The sequence below is a fragment of the Suricata suricatta genome, chromosome 9, assembly GCF_006229205.1.
Source record: "Suricata suricatta isolate VVHF042 chromosome 9, meerkat_22Aug2017_6uvM2_HiC, whole genome shotgun sequence".
Classification (NCBI taxonomy): Eukaryota; Metazoa; Chordata; class Mammalia; order Carnivora; family Herpestidae; genus Suricata; species Suricata suricatta.
In genome coordinates, this window is record NC_043708.1 from 47,409,230 (window position 1) to 47,419,357 (window position 10,128).

Below are 10,128 nucleotides of genomic sequence, written 5' to 3' on the forward strand. Positions count from 1 at the left end.
GGGTGTCCGCACTAAGTTCGGCATCAATATGGTGACCTCCCGGGAGCGGGGGACCACCAGGTTGCCTAAGGAGGGGTGAACCGGCCCAGGTCGGAAACGGAGCAGGTCAAAACTCCCGTGCTGATCAGTAGTGGGATCGCGCCTGTGAATAGCCACTGCACTCCAGCCTGGGCAACATAGCGAGACCCCGTCTCTTTTGTTTGACTCTCGAGATTTGAGCACAACCTTGTGTCCCCTAAATAAACGGCAGAAGCCTGTCCCCCTCTTTTACATGTTCGGGAGCCTAGTAATATGTGCACTAGAAATAAGTGAAATGTAACTGGCCTTTATTACTAACTCTCTCTTCCCATTAGTTTACGTTTGTCTCCTATTTTGTGTCCCCTTTAGGGTTCAAACTCACCAGTGACTTAAGAAATTCGGCGTTTAGTAGCCGCCTCATTGCTACCCCCTACCGGACCATAGCCAAAACTTCTCTGCGAAAGACTGTTAATCACCCTCGCAGCCAACAGGGGCTGCTCGTTCACTCACAGGCTGCTGGAAAAAATGGCCGCCGGACCGCAGTACAAAAAATGCGCCTCTGACTCCAGACTTCCCAAGTTCTCCCGGCGGCGGTCCAGCTTGCTGCTCTGCTACCACTGTTTCCCCGGACCTTTCCTCCCCAAGGCCTGCCAGGAAAGGTTACCTTCTTTCATCACCGGTTAGGTCAAGGTTTTTGCTTTCAAATATTGCAAACGGAAGATCTGAGCAGCAGCCTTTCACCCGAATCCTTACATTCTCCGTGTTTACAGATAGGGGTGAGCTCCCGACTGGGTACCCAGCTACTCCCTCCTTGGGTGGTGGAGGGGGGACGACTTAGGAGGCACCCAGACGCCCTTGTGAGAGCAGAGGTGAGGGACCATCGTGGCCGAATGCCGTCACCCAGTCTCCCCTTTATTCTTGGATTGCCAAAAGCCAACGTTAGAGATGGAATGAAGCTCTGGTAACTTAGATCCCCCCGCGCGCGCTGCTTGCGAACGCAGCGTTGCGGAGAGCAAAACCTCAGCGCCCGCCACCACCCCGCTCTGAGCAAGGCTTGTGTCCCCATCTTATTTTTAAAAGGAAATACGTGAGCAAAGTATGAAGGAATAGAATTTTCACATGGTCAGAAGTTCTTGGCTGTCTGTGATTGTAATTTCGCCTTTATGAAAGAACTATCTTAGAGGATTCCTTTTTAAATTCAGACATTTTAGGGACTGAGGAAGTTGATTATATATTCACATCAGTCTGAACATTAATCTGATAATCTATTGGGAATTTAAAGTCTAACCACTAAATACAGATTTACACAACTTGGAAAAAGACAAGGGAAAGGGGACAATGTAGTAAATTTTTCATAAAGCTAATGGTATTCCATTTTTTTTGTGATTCTTTTTTTTTTAACAAAAATAACTGTTAGAAAAGGCCCTCCTTGAACAAATGTCTTCTTCTGATGCTTCTGGGTCTACCATCTACGACTCGATGGAATAAGCCCTATTTCAATTCTTCAAGACATTTCATGAACTTAAAAGTCACCTCCAGATCAATGCATTTTCACGAAATGGAAATGTACGGAAATTATACGGAAATGCTTTTTTACTTTTTTAATCTTTACCCCACTCCACCCAGAAAATAGGAGAAAAATACTTTGGGCATGGCCTCCCCCCCCCCCCCATAAATGGATCCCTGAATTTAGCCCAGAATGACTTTGCTAGGACTATAAAGACTACTTTTGAGTTCCCACTCGGAAAGCTTTGGGATTTCTATTCCCCTTCAGTCTTTTCCACCACCTCTGAGAGAACTCAGCTTTCTGGAACTCAAATGTGGTAGGCAGAAATGAATGACCCCTCCCCCCAAAATGTCCACATCCTAGTATGCGAAACCTTTATTACTTTACATGGTAAAAGGAATTTTACAGATATGAGGAAAGATGGTCAGAGTTAGGTATAGCCTGGAAGCAGACATTGGAGCCCCACACAGCCACCAACCAAGGAATGTGGGCAGCCTCTGGAAGCTGGAAAAAACAAGGAAACCAATTGTCTCCTAGAGCCTTCAGAAAGAATGCCGCCGTGCTGACCCATTCAGGACTTCTGACCTTCAGAATGTATGATAAATGTGTGTTGATTAACCCACTGAATTTGTGGTAATTTGTGACAGCAGCAATAGAAAACACATGCACGTACAGAAGAGGTGTCAAGGTTAGTCTGTACCTGAAAAAAAAAACCTGTGAGGTCAGGAGGGACTCATTCCATTAAGTCTGTTCTGTAATATACTTGTACTTTTTTTTTTTTTAGAAATTTTCATGTTGAACCAGTTTTTAGGGTTGATATCTTTCTCATGGTTTGTGTTTCTTTAAATTGTAAAATTAAAAAAACAGCCATCCATTCATCTATCCATTTAAAAAATTGTTTAAGTGCCAAATAATTAACAAGTCATATGTTTATACTAGATAAGTAGAAACAATATAGACAAGTTATTGCCTTTATGGAGCTTCTTGTCTAGTTGAGGGTGAGGAGGAGACCGTCTTTTAAAAATGATCATGTAAGTGTGTTTTGGCATTCTTGTGACGTTCATACCATGTAAGGTGTGTTTTAGCATTCTTGTGACGTTCTGCCAAGTATATTTAATTCATTAGCCTCCCTGCATGCCTGAAATCACCAATATGAAAAACTCTCTTCTGGGTTAAGACATAGTTTTCAGTTACAAATGCACGTTGGCATTTACTCAGCACCATTAGAGAATGTCTATTTCAACCACCCACCTGACACTTGGTTATACTTTAGTTTCCTACAATATCCATGAAAGAAGTCCAGTATATCATGATGTCAACCACATACTTTTTTAAAGAAGAGTTTGTGTTAATGGTGTAATATTTTTGATATACACTAACTTTAAAGTTTTATGTATTCACATCTATTAGTCTTATCCTTTATGATTTCGACTTTGGATGTTTATTTTTTTCGTTTTTAAGATGAGTTTTGCCTTTTTTTTTTTTTAGGTTTTTTATTTATTTTTTTGAGAGACAGAGAGAGACAGCACGAGCAGGGGAGGGTCAGAGAGAGAGAGAGTGAGACACAGAATCCAAAGCAGGCTCCAGGCTCTGAGCTTGCTGTCAGCCCAGAGCCTGACGTGGGACTCGAACCCACAAACAGTGAGATCATGACCTGAGCAGAAACCGGACGCTTAACCAACTGAGCCACCCAGGTGCCCCTTTTCATGTTTACTTTGAAGGGCTTCACCCATCTCAAGAGCATATAAATAATCATATTAATGTTTATAACTCTTTTATCTTTAGTGTACACATGTCATCGATTTAAAAATACCATTGTCTCTCCAAAACAATGCTTTTTTTTTTGTTCTTTACTTTTTTGGGGGTTCACATTCTTTGCACAAGGTGTTGACAGCAGATGGAATATTACAGATATAATTATCAAAAAATTATTGTGCCCTTTGACATGTCTGGTGGCTCCCTAAGGGATCAGTTCAAAAATTTGCCTTTGTTTTGACTACAAAGGGGTTTTTCCAGGGCCAGGGAAGCTTCACAGGCAGTATTTGTGGAAAGCATTTAAAGGCAAATATATTAGCTCCTGCCAGCCATGGCAAGAGATAACAAGGCAAGAAAGAGATCAAAAAGGCTAGAAAGAAAGAAGTTAAGGAAGGAGGAACTTGGAGGAATATAAATGGAAAACTCTGGCATGTTCCAGGGAATCCAGAAGGTCAAACCAATGCGCAGGGCAGAATGCATGCTCAGAAGAGAACTGAAAGGACTAAGGTCTCACTTCAGGCTGACCTTTAGGCTCAGAACAAGAGGGAAATGAAGGCTAACATGCTAAATGTTGAAGTCCCCCAACATAGACCACTCTGCAATCTCAGAGAGAATTCTTTTGGGTTTTTTTTGTTGGTTGGTTGGTTCAAAGCATTTAAGGAAATCTGTCAAACCACAAGTGGCACATTATTCTAATTATTCTAATGGAACAGAACTTCAGTGGCCACAAACCACCAAAGAATAAATAAAGACTTACCAATTAGTTCAGAGAGAGATGATTCTGGGAAAATAGCAGAGTAGGAAGCACCAGGAATCTGTCTCTGCAGACAACTGGCAGAATCTGTCTAGGGTGCCTATTTCAGAACTCTGAGTCTATTGAATGGCTGCAACTTCCAGAAAAAGTCTTGGATGGTAAATTGTGGTTAACTTTTGTCAATTTCCACTCCTTACAAAAGGACCCTGCTTTCCAAATATTGAGCAGCTATGCTCTGATTGATGATTGCAGTTTCTGGCACAGAGGTGCAGAAAAAGAGGTAGGTGGCCATTGTCACATCTCCCACCATTGTTGGAAACCCCTGCTAACTTCCAGGGGGTTGAAAAAGTCAGCACCCTTTTTCTCCTCTCTGATTCCCCCCCCCCCCCCCCCCCCCCCCCCCCCCCCCCCCCCCCCCCCCCCCCCCCCCCCCCCCCCCCCCCCCCCGCTTTCGGGAGCCAGATGACAAAGACTAGGACGTTCAAAAGCAACTGCATATATGGGGGAAATTAGAAATTTCTGCTTCAAGGAGTGCTCAGGTGACTCAATTGGTTAAGTGTCTGACTCTTGATTTTGGCTCAGGTCATGATCTCACAGTTCTGAATTTGGGCGCCCTATGTCAGGCTGTATGCTGGCAGGTGGAGCCTGCTTGGGATTCTCTCTCTCTCTCTCTCTCTCTCTCTCTCTCTCTCACTCTCACTCTTTCCCCTTCCCCCACTTGTGAATGCTTGTGCTCTCTCAAGATAAATAAATAAACTTTGCTGTTTTTATTTTAAAAGAAATGTTTGCTTCAAAGGACTTGAATAGATATTTATTCAAAGAAGACATTCAAATGTCTTATGACATATGCATATGAAAAGCTGCTCAATATCATTGATCATTAGGGAAATGGAAATTAATATTACAACAAAATATTCCTTCATGCCCATTAGAATGGCAAGTATATAAATATTAGAATGGCAAATATAAAAATTTGAAAAAAATAAGAAGCATTAGTAAGAATGGAGAGAAATTGGAATACTTGTGTGCACTGTTGGTGGGAATGTAAGATGGTATTGCCATTGTGGAAAACACTATGGTGGTTCTTCAGAAGGGGCGCCTGGGTGGCCCAATCGGTTAAGCATCTGACTTTGGCTCAGGTTATATGATCTTGTGTGGTCTGTGAGTTCGAGCCCTGTGTTGGACTCTGTGTTGATAGCTCAGAGCCTGAAGCCTGTTTCAGATTCTGTTTCCCCCTATCCCCCTGCTCACCTTTGTTTCTTTCTCTCTCTCAAAAATAAATAAAGATTTAAAAAATTTTTTAATTAAAAATAGAACTACCATATGATAGATGAACGGATAATCAAAATGTGGTAATACATGCAAGGGAATATTATTCAGTCCTAAAAAGAAAAGAAATTCTAACATGTTACAGCATGAAAGAAGCCCATCACAAAAAGTCAAATTTTGTATAATTTAAACTAGTCAAAGTTGTAGAGCTGTTAGATTGAGGGTTCTAGGGGCCAGGGGCAGTGGAAACTGGGAGCTGTTTAATGGGGTATACGGGTTTCAGATCCACAGGATACGAAGAGCTATGAAAATGAATGGTGGTGATGGTTTACAACATTATATATTTGGGGCACCTGGATGGCTCAGTAGGTTAAGCCTCTGACTTAGTCAGGTCATGATCTCACAGCTTGTGGGTTAGAGCCCTGCATCAGGCTCTAGTTGACAGCTCAGGGCCCGGAGCCTGCTTCAGATTCTGTGTCTCCCTCTCTCTCTGCCCCTCCCCCACTCATGCTCTGTCTCTCTCTTAAAAATAAAGACATTAAAAAATGTATTTTAAAAATAGTTAAGATGGGAAATTTTCTCTAGAGTGTATTTAAACACAATAAAAAAATGGGAAAAAATTAGTTCAGAAAAAAACCTGAAGTGTTTAGTTCACTATAAAAACGAATAATAAATACAATAAACAATGCAAATGTCTGACCAAATATCCAGGCATGTTGGCCCAGCCAAGCTAACACATAAAACTAACCATCACAAGTTCACCTCTTGTTAAGTAGATATTCATTTACAGCTTCTTAAATCATACTTAATTTTTTAAGTTTATTTATTTATTTTGAGGAGGGAGGCAGAGAGAGAGGGAGAGAGAGAATCCCAAGCAAGTTCCATGCTGTCAGTGCAGAGCCCAAAAAGGGGCTCAATCTCACAAACTGTGGATTATGACCTGAATCAAGATCAAGAGTCAGATGCTTAACTGACTGAGCCACCCAGGTGCCCACATAATAAATGTCTATTATATTGCTGACATACCCTTCCTTACCTCCATTGTGGAGTAGCAAATGTCCCCTTGGTAGTCAGGAACAATCAATCAGCAATCACCCCAGTAAGCACCATAACTTCTTATATGCCCATTGCTTCAGAGATACAAGGAGCCCAAAGTGAAAGGCAGCTGTCTAAACTTCTAGTTCACTGGAACCATTATTGTATGTCAAAACTAGCAATTTTTTGGGTCCCTCAGTAAATAGACCTTAACAGCATATGCAAATGAAGGATATGTTGTCTCCAAAATCCAAAAAACCCACCAGCCATCATACATCTTTTTTGTTGTAATGGGGAGCATATGCAACGTACTAGTTCAATCAGCATAATGTCATCAGTGTAAGTGTGTTATCTTGTGGAAGGGAAAGGGGATCAAAATCCCTGTGAACTAAATTATGATACAGGGCTGCAGAGTTGATGCCCCTGAGGTAGAGCAGTGATTGCTCCGCTTCCCAGCTGGAAGCACATTGCTCTGGGGGGGGTCTTTATTAATAAAGGTGGAAAAAAAGATGTTGCTACATCAATAGCCACATACAAGGTGCCAGGGGATGTGTTAGTTTGCTCAAGCAATGAGACTGTCTGGTATAGCAACTCCAGTTGAAGTCACTATCTGGTTGAGTTTATAGTAATCCGCTGTCATTCTCCAAGATCCATTGGTCTTCTGCAAAGACCAAAGAGTTCAATGAAATGTGGGGCATCACCACCACTGCATTTTTCAAGTCCTTGATGGTGGCACTAATCTTTGCGACCCTTCCAGGAATGTGGTATTGTGTTTGGTTTACTATCTCTATAGGTAGAAGCAGTTTTAGTGGTTTCCACTTGATCTTTGCCACCATAATAGCCCTTACTCCACAAGCCAAAGAACCTGTGTAGGGATTTTAACAGTTGCTGAGTATGCCTATTCCAATCATACATTCCAGTATTGGGGAAATAACCACAAGATGGATTTGGAGATCCACTGGGGCCACTGTAAGGCAGATTTTAACTAAAATTTTATTTATTGCCTGACCTCCAAAAGCCTCCACTTTGATTGGTGGACCAAGGTGATGTTTTGGGTGTCTTAGAATTAGGGTCGGGTCAGAGTCAGTGTCCAGCAATCCCCAAAAGGGATTTAAAAATTTTTTATGATTTAGGGGCACCTGGGTGGCTCAGTTGGTTGAACATCTGAACATTCCGCTCAGGTCATAATCTCACTGTTTGTGAGTTTGAGCTCCACATCTGGCTCACTGCTGTCAGTGTAGAGCCCACTTTGGGTACTCTGTCCCCCCCCCCTGTACCTCCCCACTCACAGTCTGTCAAAAATAAAAGAAAACATTCAAAAAAATTTATGATTTACTGACCATTTCCTTCTATCCCAGTGTAAATTTTTGGAAGTGTACCTGGGTCCTTCCTTAAGGGGACCTGGACTCCCTTTCATTCAGGGGTCACTGAACCTATAAACTTGCTCAAGTCTGGAAATTGATTGAAGAGCTATGACTTTTACTGGTTCAGGTTAGATTTTGGTTCACTTGCGCTAGAACTCTTCTACTTATACAGATCAAGTGAGAATTTAATAGGCTTCCTATATATTTTTCCACTAGGAACACCATGATCAAACAGCCAGCGTCACAGGTCTCCACGAGTCAGACAAATCTGATTGCAGAGATGGTTGCACAACATTGCAAAATGTAAGAACTACTGAATTGTGCACTTTAAAATGATTAAATGGTGAATTTTATGTTATGTGAATCTACCTCAGTTTTTTAAAAATATCGGGACACCTGGGGGGCTCAGTCGGTTAAACATCTGGGTTCGGCTCAGGTCATGATCTTATGGTTTGTGGGTTCGAGCCCCGCGTCGGCTCTGTGCTGACAGCTAGCTCAGAGCCTCGAGACTGCTTCACATTCTGTATCTCCTTCTCTCTCTGACCCTCCCCTGCTTGTGCTGTCTCTCTCTGTCTCTCAAAAACAAATTTTAAAAAACCATAAAAATCTCAAAGACTACACACAGAATATTTCCATGAATTGAGTAGCAAGTAAGATTAAAATCTTATTTTGAGTGAAACCACATTGGTTCCTAGTGATCACCACTTCATCTACTAGAGATCAATGAACTTTCAAGTATGGGCCAGAGGCTCTTTTCATCTTGGCAGTTAAAAATCCAGATACCTTGAGCCAAAGTTAATGAATAACTCTGGGTGTGGTGCCCAGGAATTTGCTTTAATTATCTCCACAGTAATTACTGAACACAGATTAAAGTTTGAGAATTATAACTCTAGGTTCATAAGTCACCCATTAATAATTTTCTCTAGAGGCACCTGGGTGGCTCAGTTGGTTAAGCCTCCACTTCGACTCAGGTCATTATCTCAGGGTTCGTGGGTTCCAGCCCCATCTTGGTCTTTGTGATGACAGCTTGGAGCCTGGAGCCTTCTTTGGATTCTGTCTTCCTCTCTTTCTGCCCTTCCCCTGCTCACATTCTGTCTTTCTCTCTCTCTCAAAAATAAACATTAAAAAAATTTTTTTAATAATCTTCTTGGGGTGCCTGGATGGCTCAGGCAGTGAAGCCTCCGACTTCGGCTCAGGTCATGATCTGACAGAATGTGGATTTCAGCCCTGCATCAGGCTCTGGGCTGACAGCTAGCTCAGAGCCTGAAGCCTGCTTCAGATTCTGTCTCCCTCTCTCTCTGACGCTCCCCCACTCATGCCCTGTTTCTCTCTGTATCAGTAATAAATAAACATTTAAAAATGTAAAAAAATAATCTTCTCTAAATTTTTGGTTGGGCCACTATTTGTGGTTTCAAATAATCACTTTAATCTTCTCTTTGCAAATCAAAAGATGATTTACCTACCTTCTGTTGCATCTCCTCCCCCCCACCAAGTCCTCAAGTATTCCTGGTTCAAAATTTTCTCAAAGTAGGGAAATTACTTAAAACACTAGAATGATAGAATTTAATAGTAAATGATGCGGATCTCTGGTTTTTTTCTCTTATCTTGATCTACCTCTCCCCCTTGGGTATTTTCTTGCATTTTCTTTCTGATGCCCAGTTTCCTTGACAGACAAAGCAGAAGAAATGAATGAATTAGTTGATAGGCAGACATTCCCTGTATTCCTTAAATTAGTGTTCCTGCTCCTATCTTATCTGTCTAGTGCCCTAAGGAGTGAGTTTTGCTATGAATACTTCAATTTTTGTTTTTAAAGAAACACCTGATTGTTGTCGCTTTCACTGTGGAGTTTTACTCGTATCCTTGTATGCAAGAGATTTAGGCGACCTTTGGGGGATGCCCTCAGAGCCAACATAATAACTTTAGTATTGTTTATGTTCAGCTGGACTTCTCATTTTTGCAGTTTGGAACACAGTCGACTTGGCTCCCCCTCTTTCCTAAACTCTCCAAATGGTTTATTTCACACTTTGAGCTATTCAGCATGGTTTACTGTGCCCTACGATGCAGGAATGCTGGGTGCCGTATGTCCAATGGCAGGGCCCCCTAGCATCTACAATTCTCGGTTTCTTCTGCAACAGCGCCCTTTGAATTTACAGTCGATTTCTGCTGGTAGAAACTGTGACGACTTACAGCCGGCAGGCTGGAGAATCCTCCTAGGCTCGGGATCCTTGCCGGGCGCGGTGGCGCGCGCCTGTAGTCCCAGCTACTCGGGAGGCTGAGGCAGGAGGATCGCTTGAGCCCAGGAGTTCTGGGCTGTAGTGCGCTATGCCGATCGGGTGTCCGCACTAAGTTCGGCATCAATATGGTGACCTCCCGGGAGCGGGGGACCACCAGGTTGCCTAAGGAGGGGTGAACCGGCCCAGGTCGGA

The 10,128-nt window shown here is 42.5% G+C and overlaps 3 long non-coding RNA genes across 3 annotated transcripts in view; all 3 read left to right on the forward strand.

Moving 5' to 3' along the window:
* The window catches only part of LOC115301014, a 516-nt gene extending 319 nt beyond the window's left edge, over positions 1-197 (forward strand). Inside the window, exon 2 of the long non-coding RNA XR_003912940.1 lies at positions 90-197. This is a non-coding gene — a long non-coding RNA (uncharacterized LOC115301014). The remainder of the gene's footprint in view (positions 1-89) is intronic.
* A 1,433-nt stretch (positions 198-1,630) lies between these two features.
* LOC115301015 lies at positions 1,631-8,055 on the forward strand. The gene is made up of 2 exons (XR_003912941.1): positions 1,631-2,213; positions 7,919-8,055. It is a non-coding gene; the product is annotated as an uncharacterized LOC115301015 (long non-coding RNA).
* A 1,881-nt stretch (positions 8,056-9,936) lies between these two features.
* LOC115301901 overlaps positions 9,937-10,128 on the forward strand; it is a 489-nt gene continuing 297 nt past the window's right edge. Inside the window, exon 1 of the long non-coding RNA XR_003913348.1 lies at positions 9,937-10,122. This is a non-coding gene — a long non-coding RNA (uncharacterized LOC115301901). The remainder of the gene's footprint in view (positions 10,123-10,128) is intronic.